Raw genomic sequence first — 20,707 nt, forward strand, 5'->3', positions numbered from 1 at the left:
ACATTTATTTTCTTTTGCTTGAGACAAACAGTAATTTCATTGCATTATATTTCTTCAGGATAAGCGGAAAGTTTGTTTTCTTTTAATTGAGAGATAATCATATCCAACTATTGTCAAAGCTCCAACTAATGAACTCAAGCAAATCAGAACCCTGAGATTTGCCTCCTTCTCAAAGGTCTTCTTTAATGAGTACATTATATTGAAACAGCTTCAATGGAAAGCCAAATCCAAATCTTTCCCACGGTTTCAGTATAATTAAACTAGGAAATAACCCCATCCCCAAGTGTCACAGGTCACGTTGGCCAATTAAGTTAATTGGTGGGCTCTTCAGGTACTCCTTTTTCAATCTTATTTGTTGCCAGTGGAGATGACCTTGGTTCTCATGAGAAAGCTTTTTGTTGTGTCTAGTAATGCATTCCAACCTCCTCCCACCTCTTCCCCCATGTGGCAACTGAGGAACAGAGAGATGGCTGCGACCAGGTTCGGTTTGAAGTTGACAACCCACTATAAGAAGAAGTGCATTGAGTCAGACACTCAGTGAAATCCAAATGCAGGGCATTCATTTTTTACTACTATGTCAAAATTATAACTATATCTTTCTTTAGGAAAAATTATATTTTATAGCTGCAATAGTAAAACTATCTCTTTATTGTTTCATTTTTAAATTTACTTAAAACTTACTATAAGTTTAGAAATGTTTAAAAAAGGCTTGGTGAACTTTATATCCACATAGGCTGCATTACACCTATATGCATAGTTGTACTTTTGACTTGCAAAATTATGTTAATGTAACTTTACAATAATGTAGAATTAGTTCATCTAGACATGCCTGTCTGGACATCACAAGGCTGGCATCAATGTTGAAAGCTTTAAAGTACATTTCTCCCCCCTCACCTTTACAGCCCAAGACAAGGCTCCTTTCTGCATTCCTTCTGTGGACTAAGCTGCCTCTTATGTGACTGTTCCCCTGGCTGTGGCTTTTCCCCTTTCTCCCAAAGTCATTCCCATATACCATTACAGAAACAATCATTAGAATTTTTAAGATTTGTATGGTTGTTTAAGTAAAAAAAAAAACCCCACACTTTTTATGAATGAAAAAGCAGTTGCTGAAACACAAATTTTATGTGAAAGCTTATTCCACTTCTATAAAATAATGTGTAGTGCAAATGAGAGCTAAGTAAAAGGAAGCCAGGTATCTAGTCCTTTCTGCAACCAAGGTAAAATTACCATGGAGGACAGGTCCCAAGAATTGGAGGTAAGGGCATACCTACAGCAGACTCAACTGGCTAATAAGATTTGGACAGATTAGACCCAGCTGTGTCAGCAACTACATAGTTAGTGAAGCGTGGTAAATTGTATCCATGGCAAACATTATAGTAGGAAAAGAAGGAAAGCTGTACTTTAAAATTGTAACAGTTAAAAATGACTGTACATTATAGGAAATTAAGGCATCATCTGGAGGTTCATGGAATTAAGAAAAATGGTTAATATGGCCTGTAAAAGCTGTAGTTAGGGGGATGTGTGGGAGAGCCCTAACTGGTCCCTTCCTCTTAGTCTAGTTACCATTTGAGATTTGCTTGTAGCAACTGAGCAAGGAAGAAAATAACCAAATAGAGCTTCTTGAAGTCAGTGAATAAAGAGAAGAATCAAAGTCTAATAAATATATTGCTCACACAGCTTGCACATTTCATGCAGATTATCTTCAATTGGCTTCATTTCTCCAAATGTGAATAACTACAATAGGAAAATGTGAGGCAGTTTTTGGATTAAAGCTATCCTCTGATCCTCTCAAAAGGCACAAACATGCATTAAAATGTAAATCAGAGCTATATTAAATGCATTTGTTGTTGCATGCAAAGAATAGCAATAGCTATTGTTGACTACTGATCTGTACAAATGTATGGGACTTATTATAAGAAGAAAATTTCAACCTGCTGGCTGATGCAGAAAGCGTGGCAACTGTTTCATTTACTTATTATGTTTGTAATGCTATCCAATGGAAGGAAGAAGAATAAAGAAAAAGTGGAACAATTTTTCTGCCTGATATAAAAAATATTGCATACACAAAAGTCTGCTGTTGGCTGGGGAACTGGAGAAACCATACTAGCATCTCTTGTCATCCCCTGAAGCTGCAGGCCTGCTTATTCTGTTCTTATTTCTCAGCATCCTTGACATACCTAAGAGTTCTGACCTTTTCTTCCATCAGCCTTCAGACAAGTAATTAGGCTATTTATTAAGTGAAGGTTTCAATTAGAAAAGGAAAATTAGTTTCTCCTTAAGTGAATAGCAAAAAAAAGTTGTAGGTTCTAGTATTTCTTCCTGCCTTCTAGTTGTTGTTGTTGTTTTTTTTTTGGGCATGTAGGTGTTATTTATATCTAAATCACATTTACTGCATCAGTTCAGGAACAGGGTTATGTGACTAAGGGAGCATTTGGTGGTGGTAAAATGATTGGCATTAAATGCAGTCTCCTACTTTTAATATCCAAACTTTTCAAAATTAATTTTGTTGTCTGGCACGTAGAAAACATGTTTCTTACTATAAAATATCCCAATGGGGATTTCTTTTTTTAACTGGAAAAAGTTTAAAATGTTGTAAGCTATGATCCTATATGTATTTGCCTGGAATGGAACTCAGTGGTACTTACTTTTTCAGCAGTTTGTATAAGGGTGCATTGTCAGGCAACAAATCTGGTAGATTTTTACATGGAAAGATGAATTTCTTTTAATGCTTCATTTATTACCCTAAAGAATATGGCTTTCCATATGTGTACACCAATTATATTGTATTTATAAGAAAAAAAGAAGCAAATTTCCCAAAACAAAATTCAGTCTTATTTAAAGAATATCAATCACTTTCACCTTTTTGAAACAAAAAGTACAATTCAGAAATATTCATAAAATAAATTATATTATGTGCACATAGAATAAGGAAAAGCATCTCTCTGTAATCCATTAACTAATGTCATGTATGAAATTTCAAATCAAACTATGATTATGACTGTTCATTATGATTGTTTATACTAGTCAAGCATGCCATAGAAGAACCCGAATAAAGAATTAAAACTGATTGACAAGTGGAACTGTAAATTTGGAATTTGGATTTGATTTGGATCGGATTATAAACTGATTGGTTGTATATAAAGGTGAAAGAAGAAGTGAAAACTGGCTTTTTCTCTTTTGTGACTCAATAAACACGGATGTGGATTACAAATAAAATGGCACAGTGGAACTGTGGATTATAGAGAAACATCTGCAGGAGAAGGAAGAGCATGACATGGAATTGTCTACTTTGAGAAAACCTTTGAAGAAGCGAGGAAAAAAACACACAAAACCTTGAACTTTTAAAAAGATAACTGGCGAGAAATAAGGAGGATATGTTTTGCCTTTGATTATTAAAAAAGAAGGACTTTAATGTGACTTAAAACTGGAATAATATCAACCCGGAAAGAATAAAATGGAACAGGAACTTAACGAATTGATAAAGACAATGTGTTTGGAAATAAAGGAAATGATAATAAATTTGCATGGAAAATCGAAATTTGAGGAGGTGAAGACAGAGCTAGAATGCACTGAAAATGAAAAGGAAACATGAAACATGTTTCTAATGAGAAACAAGAAAGAGAGATGGATAATGAAGAAGACAAAGACAAAGAGACTGACTATGGAAAATTAAACAATTGTAATATTAAGTATGGACAAAAAGAAAAGAAATAAAGAAGGAAAAGAGGGTGGAATAGGAAAAATATAAAAAATTTAAATGATTACACTGGGATTTACAGTGGAAAGATAAGAAAGAGGGGAAAGAGATGGAAAATAATAAGAAATAAAGGACAAAATAAAAGATTTTATGATTTTAAAATACAAAATAAGCATACTAGGATTAACAATGAAAAGACACAAAAAAGGAAAGAGAAAGGAGAAACAATGGGAAATATAGGGCACAATCGGAGAGTGCAGAATTCTAAAACACAAAAGAGGAAGAAGAAGGAAAAACAAAAGGAAAAGAAGAAAAAGAGGGTGGAGGAGAAGAAAAAATATTAAAAATATAAATGATTACACTGGGATTTACAGTGGAAATATAAGAAAGAGGGAAAAGGGATGGAAAATAATAGGAAATAAAGGGCAAAGATTTCATGATTTTAAAATACAAAACAAATACATTGGGATTAATAATGAAAAGATATGAAAAAGGAAAAGAAAAGTGGAAACAATGAGAACACTGTAATAAATGTCACATGCTTAATAATATTGGAGGTCTATAGAATGATAAATTTTAATAATAGGAATAAACCAGTTGGGGGAAATATAATAATTGGAATATTTTAAACTATATATTTGAAACATAATTAAAAAGAGAAAAGAAGACAAATTAAGAATATTTTAAGAACTAATTGGATTGGGTAAAATGAGAAATGATTAAGATGTGCTTTATAAATATATATTTGAATAAGTGGAAATATATTGTTAGGATGTTTTGAGAAATATATTCAATGATTGGAATTGAATTTAAAACTGAATGAAATTGAAATGATAAAAATGATTTAAATATTATACTTGCAAGAAGTAAAGCAGAAAAAAATATATTGGTAAAAGTAAAAAAGATAAGGGATTAGAAAATTGTTTGAGTAAAGATTTGAAGGAAAAAAGAGAACAAGATGAAATATATTGTTAATAATTAAAAAGACAAAGGATCGGGGTTGCCTGGACTCCACAATGGAAAATATTAAATTGGAAATGAATACAGCAATAGAGAGAGAGATGAAGGAGGGGAAAAGAATTGGAAGGGAAGAAGAAGGAGAGAGAGAGATGGAAGAGTAGGGAGGAAGGAAGGGAAGGGAAAGTAGAGTAGGAGAGAAGGTAAGACAGGGGAGAAGAGAGGAGGAGAAGGAAAAGGGAAGGGGAAGTAGAGAAGAGAAGAAGAAGGTGGGGAAAGAAAGTAGGAAGGAGCAGAGGGAGAGGGTAGGTTTGAGGAGAAAGATTGCTGTACAATAAAAAAAGATGAAGTGGAAGAAAGGCAGCTCTGAACAAACAAATATAAATATATTAAGATAAAGAATGAATTGTTTAAGAATAAATATGAATAAATAATAAAGTTAGAATTTAGGGATAAATGAAGATGGTGTTTATGTATGCAAGTATAGAAATACTGATGTTAGGTTCAGCTTGTAGCTTACTCCTAACTTGTTGGTCAGGCAATATATCTGTTTCTTTAAGAAACAACTGAGCCACCTAACCAGGGTTTGCTGAACCCTGTAATTAGGCTACAGTGCATAAATAAGCAGGGCAGAGAAGCGTTCTTTGTTTCCTGATTGTTCCTGTTCCTGTTGCTTCCTGCGTCTTTCTGCTGATTGGTGTTAGACTGGATTGTTATATGGTACTGTATACCGAGAGTTACTAAAGTCTGTTTGCTTTGATAAGGGAAGATACTTACTGGACTGATATTACTGTTTATGACCTTGGACTGTTTTACCTACACCGAGACTGCTTATTATCTTGTATATAAAGTATTTTTCTCACACGAGTTGCACGTTTATCTCCTTCCCTGTGTGTTTCTGCTCTGCTCGTTGCACAAGTAACAAATACTTTTTACACACACCCTAACATTGGTTATGGGCCCAGAACGTTCCAGGGCTCTTTAATTTGTTTTTGCGGAAGTGAGAAGTGCAGGCAATGGGTGTAGTAGTCAAGATGATGGCTTTTGAGCAAGGTACAAGTTATTCTACCATAACCCGGTTGGATGGTACAAACTATGTTACCTGGTCCACAAAATGCTGTCTACTTTTGCAAAAAGAAGGACTGTGGGACATGGTTAATAATCCACCGGACATAACTGCATTGAATGCTGCTGACGAAGAAGATGCCAAAAAGATAGCGAAGTTTCACAGGGACAACGAGCGTGCTTTATGCATCATTGGCCTGACACTGGGAGACCAGCAACTTGTCCATTTCCGGGGCGAAGAGTCTGCTGCGAGGTGTTGGACAAAGCTAAAGAAGCTCTACGTTCGTGACTCTGTGGGTGTCCATATCTACCTGACACGGAAATTATTTTGCTTACATCTTCAGAAAGGAGGAGACATGATGGCTCACCTGGACTCCATGACAGGGCTTTTCCAGGAGCTACATGAGAAAGACCTTGTGTTTACTGAACTGCAGCAAGTTTATATTATTCTTTCATCGTTGGATGACAGTTATGACTCTTTTGTTTCATCATTAGAAGTATTGTCTAGAGATGAACTAACATTGGCCAGTATAACTGGTAGGTTACTGGATGAGGCCAAACGTAGGCAAGAACGAAACCAGTTAAGGATGCAACAGCAACCAAAAGTGGAAGCTGTATATGAGAATGTCAATATTGTTAAACGCTGTTATGCATGTGGGGCTAAGGGGCACATTGCAAAATATTGTAAAAATAAGAAAGTGTCTGCTAGAAACTCTGCTAAACCCAGGAAAGGGTGTAATTTAGCAACCAGTTCATCTAATAATATAAAAGATGATTGGTGGGTGATTGATAGCGGTGCCTCTCAATCCATAACAAAAAACAGAAAACTGTTTCTAAACATGAAGAAAAGTACTAAAAAGGTCAAATTAGCTAATGGCTGGAATGCGACTGTAGCTGGGGAGGGACTTGTTGAATGTTCTATTAGTAAGCACCCTTTACCCATGCTTTATATCCCTAGTTTGAAATATAACCTTTTATCTGTAAAGTCATTACTACATTCTGGGTTTACAGTAACTTTTAAAAACAACAAATGTTTGCTGGAATGTGAAGGCACTGTAGTTACTGCAGAATTAGAAAACGACTTATTTGTCATTAGGGATAAGTCATTACTGTTAGTTCAGACAAAAGCTAAATTTGGAAATGTAAAGCCGCATGATGAATGCGTACATTTACTACATAGAAGGCTTGGTCATCTGAATTTCAGGTTGTTGCATTCGACTGTTAAGCAGTCTAAAGGCATTAAGTTAAGGGCTTGCAGCAAATACCTGAACTGTAATACTTATAACCAGCATAAAAGTAAAGTTACACCTGCAAACCGCTGCAATGGGTTTAAAACAACTAAACCTTTGGAGGTAGTCTTCTTAGACTTAATAGGGCCAAAGAAACCCAGTTTAGGGGGAGCATGCTATATTTTGAGTATAGTTGATCACTTTACCAGATATGGTTTTTGCTACCTTATGAAGTCCAAAAGTGATACGTTCCAATGTATCACAAACTGGCTTCGTTTTGTAGAAAGGAAGCAGAGGTTTAAGGTGAAATGCATTGTTACTAACAATGGAACTGAGTTTACTAACCATCAGTTGGCTAAGTTTTTGAAGGATGCTGGGATACAGCATAAACGTTCTGCCCCTTTTCGGCCAGAACATAATGCATATATAGAACGAAGAGGCCAGACCCTACAAGCTATGACTAGGACTATGCTGGCTGATGCTTGTTTACCTGATAAATTGTGGGGAGAAGCAATACTATGTGCCAATCATATTTTAAATAATGTGGTGCACTCCTCTACAGGAAAAATTCTTTTTACTTTATGGCACGGGAGGAAGCCTGATTTAAGTTATATACATACTTTTGGTGCACCAGCCTGGGTGCATATACCGGTTAGTCAGACAAGGAAGGACCAACAGAGAGCAAAGAAAATGATATTTGTTGGTTATGAGGCTAACCATAGGTCCTATAGGTTCTGGGAAAAAGGAACAACAAAAGTTTTGTGTAGCGCTAGTGCTAAATTCCTAGAACATGAAGGCTGGGACAGGTTAGAAAAAGCAGACTATGGTTTTACAGATGTGGATGTTAAGATAGACCATATTCCTGATGATAGTTCATCTGAGATGGATGATAAACCATCTATTAAGGTTGAAGAACAGGAACAGGAATCAGGGTTAGGGGAGGATGAACCCAATATACCTGATGTTAGTCCTGTTATGCCTAGATGATCTTCCAGGGACCGGCATCCACCAGATCGCTATAAAGCCACAGTGGTTTGCCAAGTAGATATCGAACCATCCAGTTATCATGATATAAAATTATATCCAGAAAAGGAGCAAAAAGCCTGGCAAGAGGCAATGGATAGAGAAATTGATTCATTGAAGAGGCTTGGTGTCTATGAAGTTGTAAGAATACCACCAAATGAGAAACTTGTAGGCTGTAGGTGGGTCTATAAGGTAAAGAAAAGTGTAGATGGGGTAGTAACCCATAAAGCTCGGCTTGTTGCACAAGGGTTCTCACAGACAGATAGAGACTATGATGAGGTTTTTGCTCCAAGTTTACGAGCGAGCACTTTGAGAACGATGCTGGTTTGGGCAGCTAGAAATAAATGCTCTATTACTCATATAGATGTCGAGACAGCTTACTTGAACGCTCCGTTGAGGCATACAATATATATGGAGAAACCTCCTGGTTATGATACACAGGATAGCACTGAGTGTTGGAGGCTACAAAAAAGCCTATATGGTTTAAGGCAATCAGGTTACGAGTGGAACCAATGTATAGTGCAGGAATTACATAACATTGGGTTCTATGAGGGCGTAGCAGATAAATGTCTGTTTAAAAAAGAACAGGATGGATGTGTTTCATTCTTGTTACTCTTTACAGACGACATTGCCATAATTACCAGAACTGACACTGAGGCCAGAGAGATTATCGGTCAGTTGCAAACAAAATTTAAACTTAGAAATCTAGGACATATACGGCATTATCTAGGGCTGGATATCCTGAAAACATCTAGAGGATTTAAAATTTCACAATCTAATAAAATCTGCAAATTGTTGAAAAAATATGGGATGGAATTATGTAAACCTGCCAAGACTCCTATGACACAAGAATTCCAGCAGGATAGTTTGCAGAGTCCACAGTTCAGTAAAGAACTGTATCAATCATTAATAGGCAGTTTGTCGTATTTGAGCAACTGGACACGGCCTGATATAGCTTTTAGTGTTAATCATCTAGCACAATATAGTTCAGAGCCTACTGATAGGCATTGGCAAGCTGCAAAACGTATTCTTAGATATCTTAAAAGAACGTTACATTTTGCTATGTATTTAAAACCAAATGCCAATATGGTGTTAAAGGCATATGCTGATGCCAGTTTTGCCAGAAAATCTACGTCTGGAATAGCAATCATGTTGGATAACTGCCTGATTGGGTGGAGATCAATTTGCCAGAAACACATCAGTTTGTCTACCATGGAAGCGGAGTTTTCTTGTCTATCACTTACATGTACTGAACTGATTTATTATAAACAGTTGATGGAAGATATTGGATTCAAAATGGACTATCCTATTACGGTTTATGGAGATAACCAGGCAGCCATTACAATGGCAACGAATCTTGCTGTAAAGACAAGGACTAAATACACTGATATACGTTATCTGAATGTTTGGCAATGTGTTAAGGATAACATGATTACATTGGAATATTACGCATCAGAGGACAATATTGCTGATAATTTTACCAAAGCGCAAGGTGCCATTAAACACACCAATTGTTGTGAAAGATTTGGATTAAGAATCTGAAATGTAACTGATACCACTGTACAATGTATGATTTGGATGTGTATTTTTGTTTCTGTATCTATTGTGTATATTGTCCTGCCCAATGGGGAGAATGTTAGGTTCAGCTTGTAGCTTACTCCTAACTTGTTGGTCAGGCAATATATCTGTTTCTTTAAGAAACAACTGAGCCACGTAACCAGGGTTTGCTGAACCCTGTAATTAGGCTACAGTGCATAAATAAGCAGCGCAGAGAAGCGTTCTTTGTTTCCTGATTGTTCCTGTTCCTGTTGCTTCCTGCGTCTTTCTGCTGATTGGTGTTAGACTGGATTGTCATATGGTACTGTATACCGAGAGTTACTAAAGTCTGTTTGCTTTGATAAGGGAAGATACTTACTGGACTGATATTACTGTTTATGACCTTGGACTGTTTTACCTACACCGAGACTGCTTATTATCTTGTATATAAAGTATTTTTCTCACACGAGCTGCACGTTTATCTCCTTCCCTGTGTGTTTCTGCTCTGCTCATTGCACAAGCAACAAATACTTTTTACACACACCCTAACAACTGAGATATGTTTTTTAAAAAAAGGAAAAGGGGGGAAGACGATATTGGTAAAAATTGTAATTGAGTAAAATGTATTTGAATTTGACTAATTGTATAAGATAAGAAACGACCAACACTCTGTTAAAAAAAAAGTGAAGTGGGTGAAGGTGGGAGAGGAGAAAAAAAAAACCCCAATAAAAATCATTAAAAAAAAAAAGATTGTCTATACTAGTGTTTCTCAATCTTGACAACATTTAAGATATGTAGACTCTCAGAATTCCCCATCCAGACATGAAATGCAGAATTAGTGTATATTATAAGAACTAAGTATTGTGAGAACTAAAGATCTATTACAATTAATATTCAGAAGTTTTTTTTTTCTGGATAAATCTTTCTGAATAGTTGCCCTTCTGATATGTTGCAACTACTACTCCTAGAATTCTAAGCCAATTTACTTAAGCGCCATACTACCTAGAAGAAAGTTGTGGTCCTAATATATCTGAGATACATTAGGTCAGATAACTTTGTATACATCATTTTTAAAGATGATATGATTTAAAAGATTGCTGCTTTATCTTTTTAACAACCCTGGATATGGGTCATATTGCTCACTTGCTGATATTATATGTCAGTGATGGTTAACCTATTTGGTGCCGAGTGTCCAAAGCATGCGCGCAAGCATGCAAATGCATACATTTGTGCCCAAACCCCCAAAATGCAATGTGAGTGCCCCTGTGCATGCGCACACGTCCACCACGTATTCGCACGTGTCCCCATGCATGTGCCCCCCGTGCAGGCCCAGCAGAGACCCGGTGGGAGGTGCGCACGCATGTGCGGTGGAGCTGGGCTGGGGTGATGGCTGGCATGCCTGTAGAGAGGGCTCTGCGTGCCACCTGTGGCACACGTGCTATAGGTTCGCCATCACGGTTATATGCTATGGATCAGCTCTAACTTGATACTTTAGATGTATTGCTAAGGGCTGCAGGGAAGGGAAATCATTAACGTAAAGCAGCTTACTGTTATCCTGGATGTCTTGGTGCATAATTTTCCCCCTTTCCCAGCTCCATTTGGGCCATTCTTTTGTTTACAAATTCACTTTTCAGATCTATTATCAGGAAATTACTCATCTAAACACCATTGCAAGGTAAAATTTAAAAGAAAAAAAATGAAGTACCATTTTTTTCTGAATCTTTATAACATTGTGAACATTAGATGCTCTTTAATTGGCTGTTTGTCCCAGCAGCCTTTTACTCCCTTTTTGAGAGTGAATGTGTTGTCTATCAGCGGGAGACTCTTCCATCCAGCTTTTCTGAGAGCAAAATTGCTGCCTGACAGTTTGATTTCACCTCACACAGGTGGAGTCTTTCCAGTGGGCTGGAGGAGAACTTCAATGCTGGGCTGGAGAAAAGAAGCTCAGATCACAAAGACCCGACTTCTCTCCAGCCCAGAGCTGCAGTTCTCTTCTGTGCATGGAAACCAATTGCCTGCCCTCCTTTGGCAGGAAGGTCTTGGTTCCATCCACTTTAGGACCCATGTCGTCACTTAATTATCATACCTGGGAAACCCAAAATCCAGTTATAAGTCTGCATTCACATAGTGACCTGCTTCACGGCTGCCACATCTTATAGTATAATTCTGGGCTCAATTATGGTGGTAGGTCAAGCACTGCTTAGTTGTCTTTCTAAAGTTATGGTAATTGTCATGCCCCAGCATATAACCTTTATATACTGTTGTTGCTCTCTAGCCCCATCTAGTGGCCCGAGGGACAAATATGTCCCAACATATGATCTTTATAAACTGTTGTTGAGCTCTAGCCCCATCTAGTGGCTGGAGAGACAAAATACCAAGTACATTGTTTGAAGCTGACCCAACCCATTTAACCCAGCAGCCCGCACTGTCAAACCAAGTGCATGCTGGGAAGCCAAACTCCATTTTCCTTTAGCATTTGGAGAAGGCAAAAGCACAAAGAAGAATCCATCTTAATCTGGGGCACATGGTCATCCAAGGACAAACCCATCCCACACAGAGCATCACTGGTGAGATTTTAATTGCTTGTGTTTATTAATTGTTATGCTCAGCAGTAACACAATACTGTCTATCTTGTAGTTGCTTCTCATTGTATGTATCCCTATTTTCCTCAGTATCACCATATCCTGTTCTTTCAATAAAGCGTTCAGATCTATGTACATGGTCTGTTTTATTGGAGGATAGGTGGGTTTAGCTGCATGACAAGGTGCACACAGACTAACGTGTAGTGAGGACAGAACAATGAAACAGTGGCTATTCAGCAAGTGTCATCCAGGGTAATGACTATACAAAGACCTGCTACTCTGCCAATGCAGTTATCTGCATACGGCCATACAGCAGCCTCTAGACAGTCAAGTACCTCCAGAAGACACCATGTCACAGAGCCAGGCATCTTCATACAAGACAAGGTCTCAAGTCTCTAATTCTTCCAAACGGTCACCAGCCAGTAGTGCACTTGCCAGCACAAGCTGCCTTTGCTTAACAAAAAATAGAAATGAAAAAAGAGAGTGCATGGTTAGAAGCTGAAAGAATGCAGTAAGAAGCATCCCTGGAAATGCAGAAAGCCCTGTTAGAACTGAGCCTAGAGCGGGTCACCATAGAGAAAGAAGTAGCAGCTGTCAAAGCCGAAGTCAAAGCCCTAGAGAGAGCTGTATATTCTGATGACGAATGCAGTAAACGCAGCAATGTGCTTGAGCCAGAAGCTGAACCCCAAGATCCTCTGCGACACACTTCAGAGTATGTCTATCAGCACTCCAGGCCAAGCAGCAATGCTCACTTCAATGGAAAAGACACCCTACAAGAAACAAGCCAAAGATGCTACTCAACACCACTACAGGCTAACAGCAGACCCCTCCACACCCAAGGTACTTGAGTCTGCAAATTATCCTACAGGATCCGTCTTCATGCAGAGCAGCATAGAAAGGACCAAGTGAAACTAGAGACTCCTAAAAGTTATGACTACACAACACCTTTTCACCACAGCAATGCACAATCGGCTAATCAAACCACCATAGACCTTGCCAAGTTCCTTGCACAATGTGAGCTAGTCCCATAAGGACTTGAAAAGTTTAATGATTATCCTGAAAGCTAGAGAGCCTGGTGTTCTTCCTTCCAAAATGTCATCAGAAGCTTAGCGAGGAGGTAGATCTAATAATTAAATGGCTCAGAATTGAATTTGCTGAGCATGCAAAACGAATCAGGACAATAAACATAAACTACCCCAAAACAGGCCTTAAAGCAATCCGGGACATACTTGATGCGTGCTATGGCTCAGCAGAAGCAGTGGAAAATGCATTGTTCAAAAAGACGATAGCTTTCCCAAAATACCAAACAGAGCCTATCAGAAACTTAGGGAACTTAGTGACTTACTAATGAACTTCAAGTACCTAAGTCAGAAGGGGACTTGCAAGGTCTTGCATTCCTTGACATAGCCAGAGGTGTCAACCCCAGCATACAAAAGTTACCCTATAAATTACAAGAGCAGTGGATCACACATGGCTCCAAATACAAAAGAGAGTACAATGTTCCATTTCCCACCTTTTCTGTTTTTGTGGACTTTGTGTGCCAACAAGCTAAAACAAGAAATGATCCTATCTTTGACTTCACATCGTCATGTGCTGCCCCTTCAGAACATAATTCTCGCAAGCCTCCAGTAGCAGTCCACAAAACTAATGTGACTCCTCCAGATTCCCTTCACAGGTCTGCCAGCTCCTCTCACTTAGAAACTGAGATCAGAGATCCTGGTAAGCAGTGTCCTCTACACCAGAAGTCACACCCTCTCCTAAAATGCAGAGCCTCCAGGGAGAAGTCCATGGAAGACTGCAAAGCTTTCCTGAAAGAAAACAACATTTGCTACAAGTGCTGCTCATCAGTCCCTCACTTTGCCAATGACTGTAAAGTCAGTGTAAAATGCATGGAATGTGGCAGCACAGGTGCCAACACAGCTTTGCACCCAGGGTCAGCACCATGGACTTTACAACACACTTACAGTGGCAGTGAGCACAGCAGGGAGGAAGAACACACTGCTACAACCACAACAGAAATAAATACAAAATGCACAGAAGTCTGCAAAGAGATTGCAGACAGCAAGTCCTGCTCCAAAATCTGTTTAGTCAGAATCTACCCAGCAGGCCAAATCGACAAAGCCATTAAGCTTTATGCCATCATAGACAACCAAAGTAACAGGTCAGCTTAGCCTTCTTTGATGCCTTTGGCATTAAAGGCCCCAGCACTCCATATTCCTTAACAACTTGTGCAGGAATTGTGGAGACGGTGTGGAGAAGAGGATCTGGTTACCAAGTTGAGTCAGTAGATGGGAAAATATGCCTGACTTTACCAACTCTTACTGAATGCAACCAAATCCCTGACCATAGATCTGAAATCCCTACACCAGATGCAGCAAATCATCACCCACATTTGAACCACATAGCACATCTGATACCAGAGCTCAGTCCTCCATCTCAGATAGTCTTGCTCCTAGGGAGAGATATTTTACGAGTCCACAAGGCAAGAGCTCAGCTCAATGGTCCCCACAATGCTCCCTAAGCTCAAACTTAGACCTAGGGTGGGTCTAATAGATGTCTGTTTAGGAGATGTCTATTTAGGAAGCATGCACAAACCAATCTCTGTTAACAGCATGCTGACAAGTACATTAGAGAATAGACATCCTTCTATTTTTCAGCCAAGCCACAACCAGTTCCTCTTAAAGGAACCACTGCACATCACACATTTGCCTTGTCCCTTCACAGGCTTCTTTAATGATAACCTTGCCTGTGATACTGACCAAGGTCATTTAAGGTGCACAGCAGGGGCGGGTTTCAAAACCTGTTGCTACTGGGGGGGCGGGGGCGGAGCTGGCATTGCGATGGTACTGCAGATGATCTTGAAGCTCCAAGATCGCCATCGATATCTTCGCCACTGGATGGTCCGTTTTGGACCTCACTGTCCCGTAGAGATGGTGATAGTGGAAGGCACATCCTGCTGATCGCAGGGACACCGCAAAGTCCCTGGTTGATCCAGGAACTTATTTCTGGCGGCGAAGAGGCAACCATTGAAGCTGCTGAAGTTGGGACAGCTCCGAAACGGAAGTTGGGAAGAAAGTGTGTTGGCTTGGTGAGATAATTTTTTAAATATATTATTTGAGAGAATATCCTGAGGTTAAAAGAAAATGAAAATCGAAGACAGAAGAGGTTAAGTGGTGAAATTAAGCCTGAGTCTAATGTAGATTTCCCTATTTTTTAACATATTTTTACTTGTGGATGTTTATGGATGCTTTTACTTTTTAATTCGGACTGGACTGGATTGGACTGGAGATTTCCATCTTATCTACTAAATTCTTAGTGCCTTTTTGTATAAATTTTCTTTTGCCCTACTTTTCGTTTACTTTTTTTTTCTCTTTTTGTTTTATTGTGTATTGAATATAAGAAGGGAAGGGAAAGTGGAGATAATAAGTAACACTGCCATCTAGTGGACTGGAAACATTGTTTCTTCTTTTCTTTTCTCTGGTTTAAGAAAGTAATAACTGTGTTCCTGTGTTACATTTCAAGGACTCAGAGACTATTTACAGATAAGATAGTGGGAAGAGCATCAAAGACTGTTTACATGATTGTTTATTCAGGTGTTCTTCTGGGAAACTATCAGTGGCAGGAGTCTAAGACTGAAAAGAAGAAGATTGCAGTGACTCTGGAAAGAGCTGTAAATAATTATTTGAAATTTAACAAAAGAGTTTTGGTTATTATACAATGGTGGATCTTCCTTCCAAACGGAAAGCTTGTTTTTTCCCCCCTCTTTTCTTTACTTTTATTGGTGTTACTTCTCCACTTCCCCCCTATTCAATTATTTTTAGCTGGACTGTGGCCTTTTAGAGGATTTTTAACTTTTTATACAAACATAGATTTTTTATTATTGTTTTTTCCCCCTTTCTTCTTTGGCTTTTTTCCTTTCCTTTTTTTTTCTTTGATTGGAGATTGTTAATTTGGTCAATATATTTCTATTTAATTGGCTTAAGGCATACAAGAGCCTGAAGATTTTTTCTTTTTTTCCCCCCTCTTGTTCTTTTCCTTTTTCTTATTGTTACTTAGGACAATATTTGTCTCCATATAAGTGGATTAAGGTATAGAAGAACCGGAAGATTTTATATTTGTTTGAATTTTTTTCAACCACTACATAGAAATGAGTAGAAAGGGAACAACTATTGGTTCTTCTACATTGACTCCTTCTTCTTCGCCATCTGGAGGACAACAATCAATACAGATGATGTTGCAACAGGAAAAGGAGAAGAAACGAGAGAGGGAAAAGGAAGCAACGTTGCAGATGATTTGGCAAGGAATTCAAAACATACAATCAAGAGTAGAGAATATTGAGCAGAGAGCAGAAAAAATTGAACAAAGATCGGAAAAAATAGAACAAACATTGAACAAAGAACAGTGATTTTTTGGAAGACTTTTAATTTTTTATATATACATAGATTTTTTATTTGTGTTTATTTTTTCTCCTTTTCTTTTTTGAATTTTTTTCTTCTCCCACCCCCCTTTCCTTTTTCTCCTTTCTTGAGGAGAGATTGTTAAGGTGTTCAATATCCCTCTAATTAATTGAATTAAGGCATACAAGAGCCTGAAGATTTTTTTCTTTCCTCTATTGCTTGTGGTTTTATTTGGCTTTTCCTTTTCTTATTGCCACTTGGGATAATATTTGTCCCATGTATAAATGGATTAAGGTATAGAAGAACCTGAAGATGTTTTTATTTGATTGAACTTTTCATAACCACTTCACAGAAATGAGCAAAAAGGTGGCAGCAGCTATTGGTTTTTCTACATCGACTTCTTCCTCTTCACCACCTGGAGGTCAATGATTAATACAGACGATGTTGCAACAGGAAAAGGAGAAGGAATGAGAGAAGGAAAAGGAAGCGACGTTGCAGATGATTTGGCAAGGAATTCAATACATACAATCAAGAGTACAGAATATTGAGCAGACAGCAGAAAAAATTGAACAAAGAACAGAAAAAACAGATGAAAAAGTGGAGAACATACACCAAATGATGAAGAAATATGAGGAAAGACTCCAAAAAAATTGAAGAAAAGGAAGAACAAAGGGATAAAAAAGTCAGAGATATTGACACTAGATTGGACGAGGTTGAATGAGTTAAGAGTGGAATAGGATGGGAGATAGACAAATCAGAATTTTATCTCAGATTTCAAAATATAGAAGGAGAAAAGGGTGAAAACTTGGCAGATATAATGATAGAAATCTTAGCAGAAGCATTAAAAATTTGCAAAGAAAAGATGATGGATGGTATAGACGAGATATTTCGAGTCTATACAAGATATGCAATGAGGAATAAACTACCAAGAGAAGTCCATATAAGATTTACTAAGAAATCTATTAAAATGCAAATACTGCAGATTACTAGAGAGAAAACATTGAAATATAAGGATAAGGAGATTGTGGTTCTGAAGCAAATACCGAGAAGAGTGAGGGAGATGAGAAGAAAATATCATTTTTGACCAAAATATTACTTCAGAAAGGTGTGAACCACCCTGAGTCTCTGGAGAAGGGCGGCATATAAATCAAATAAAAAAAAAAAAAAAACTACAGATGGTTGATACCAGAAGGCCTGGTGTTTACTTGGCAACAACAAAAATACAGAATAGATTCAATTGATAAAGCAAAAGCCTTTTATTTAGAATACTTTAGAGAAAGAAAAGGAGAGATAAGAAGAGAAAAATCACTGACTGAATTACAAGAGGAATGCCTAGCAATGATTGAAAAAGAAAAAGGTGCAGTGGGTGGCAAGGTGGAATACAAAGAGCAATGTGAACTGAGATCTACTAGAGCAATAAACCCTTCTTATAAAATATAAACATGGAAGACAAAAAACGGATTACAATAAACATAAATGGACTCAATTTAGCTACTAAAAGAAGAAAGATATTTCATAAATTAGAGAAATTAAAGTTTGATATAATTTGTTTACAAGAAGTGCATATTAAAAAGCAACATGAACAAATATTGGTGCAGCCAAAATTAGGGAAAATATTCACCTCATTGCCACAATGTAAGAAAAGAGGAGTTGTTTTATATATTAGAGACACAATCCCAATGAGCAAATTTATACAGATGATGATGGAAGAATTTTGATGGTGGAAATAACAGACAACAATATGAAAATACTTTTAATAGCAATATATGCACCTAATGATAAGCAAGAAGATTTCTATAGAAAATTACACATGAAAATAATTGAATTGGACTATGACAACATTTGCTTGATGGGAGACTTCAATGGTATAGTAGATGAGAAATTAGATTATAACACACAGAAGATGACAAAGCAAAGTAGAAAGACACTTCCGAAATCTTTTTTTTAAAATGATAGAGGAAATAAACTTAAAGGATGTATGGAGAGAAAGAAATATAAAAAATAGACAATATCGTTTTTATTCAAATAGACACTCATCATGGTCTAGAATAGACATGATATGGACGACAATGGAATTGACTTTTAATATAGAAGAAATTGACACAGAAGCAAATACCTGGGCAGACCATAATCCAATAACAATGAAATAGAAAGGACAAAGGAGAAGATCCAGATGGACTTTAAATAATACAGTATTAAAAGAAAAGGAATTTGCACAGAAAAAGGAGAAAGAATTGCCTTTCTTTTTTAAAGAAAATAGAAAGGAGTACACATCAACGCAAAACCTTTGGGATACAGTGAAAGCCTATGCTAGAGGCCTGATTATAGACTATACAAGGAAAAGAAATATTAGGAAAAGACAAGCTTATAAAACATTAGAGGATGAATATAAGAAATTTGAAAAAGAATTCTAGAAATCTCCACAAAAAAAAGGATATTAAAATAAAAATGGACACAACTAAACATAAAATGGGATTAATAGAAAAAGAGGACTTAGCACAAAAAATTAGAAATGCCAAACAGAACTATTTTGAAGATGCAAATAAACCAGGTAGATGGTTAACATACAAACTGAAAAAAGAGAGAGTATTAAGAAAAATAACACAACTAGTAGATGATCAAGGGCAAATTAGATATGGGAATAAAGAGAAGAAAAAAAATATACAAGATTATTATAGAAAACTGTATGAGCAAGAGAATATTGAGGAGGAAAGTGTTAAACAATACCTGCAGAAAGCGAATCTACCCCAGATTTCTAAAGACACTGAAATGATGTTAGAAGGAAATATAACGATGATGGAATTGACTGAAGCACTTAAAAAACAAAAGAATGGGAAGGCACCAGGCCCGGATGGACTGCCAGCAGAATATTATAAGACACTATAGAAATCGTTGAGTCTCCCATTGTTAGAAGTCATGAATGAAGTCATGTTAAAGATGAAACTACCCAAGTCATGGTCAGAAGCATATATTACACTTGTTCCAAGGGAGGATACCGACCCACAACAAATTAAGAATTATAAGCCTATATCCCTGCTAAATTCAGACTATAAAATCTTCGCTTCAATATTGGCAGAAAGACTTAAAAGATATCTAAATAATTTCATACATTCTGATCAAGATGGGTTTCTGCCAAAAAGACAAAGATAATATGAGGATAACTCTGGACACTTTGGAATATTATGAGGCACATCCTGAAAAACAAATGACTTTGATATTTCTAGATGCACAGAAAGCCTTTGATAATGTGAATTGGCGATTTATGTTATTACAGTTGGAGCAGATGGACTTTGGTAGAAAATTTATTCAAGCCATAGAAGTCATATATCACAAACAAACAGCAAAAGTAATGATAAATGGAGAATTGACAGAGTCTTTGAAATAAAAAAAGGAACGAGACAAGGTTGTCCACTGTCACCTTTGTTGTTTGTGTTAACATTAGAAGTGCTAAATAGAAATATTGGAGAAAAAAAAAGATATAAAAGGAATGTAAATTCAAAAGGAAGAATACAAATTGCAAGCATTCGCAGATGACCTAGTTTTTATTCTTGAAGATCCATTAGAAACAGCAATTATATTGATAGACAAGATAGGAGAATATGGAAAAGTAGCAGGTTTGAAAATAAATAAAGACAAAACGAAGATTTTGAGAAAAAATATGTTAACAAAACAAAAAGAAGACCTGGCGGAAGTATTGAAGATACAGTCACAAATAAGGTTAAGTACTTGGGGATATATTTGACAGCAAGATGTAGTACACTCAAAGAGAACAATTATAATAAACTCAAACAACAGATAGTGACAGACTTGGCAAAGTGGGAAAATTTACAATTATCATTAATAGGGAGAATATCAACGATTAAGATGAATATACTATCTAGAATTCTATACTTGTTCCAGACAATTCCAATTAGGTTGGGGAAAGATTATTTTGAAGATTTAAATAAAATAGTGTTGAAATATATTTGGCAGGGGAAAAAAGCAAGGATAAAATTAAAATTGTTGCAAGATGCTAGAATGAGAGGAGGATTTGGCTTGCCTAATTGGGAATTATACTATCAAGCGACAAATTTGATGTGGATCAAGGAATGGATAATGTTAAGAAATACTAGATTATTGACTCTAGAAGGACATGATTTGTTATTGGGTTGGGACGCTTTTTTTATGGTACAAGGGAACAAAAACACAGGGGTATTTTAGAAGACATTTTATACGAAAGGC

The sequence above is a fragment of the Pituophis catenifer genome, unplaced genomic scaffold, assembly GCF_029215685.1.
Source record: "Pituophis catenifer annectens isolate HBS135680 unplaced genomic scaffold, rPitCat1.0.hap2 SCAF_4, whole genome shotgun sequence".
Classification (NCBI taxonomy): Eukaryota; Metazoa; Chordata; class Lepidosauria; order Squamata; family Colubridae; genus Pituophis; species Pituophis catenifer.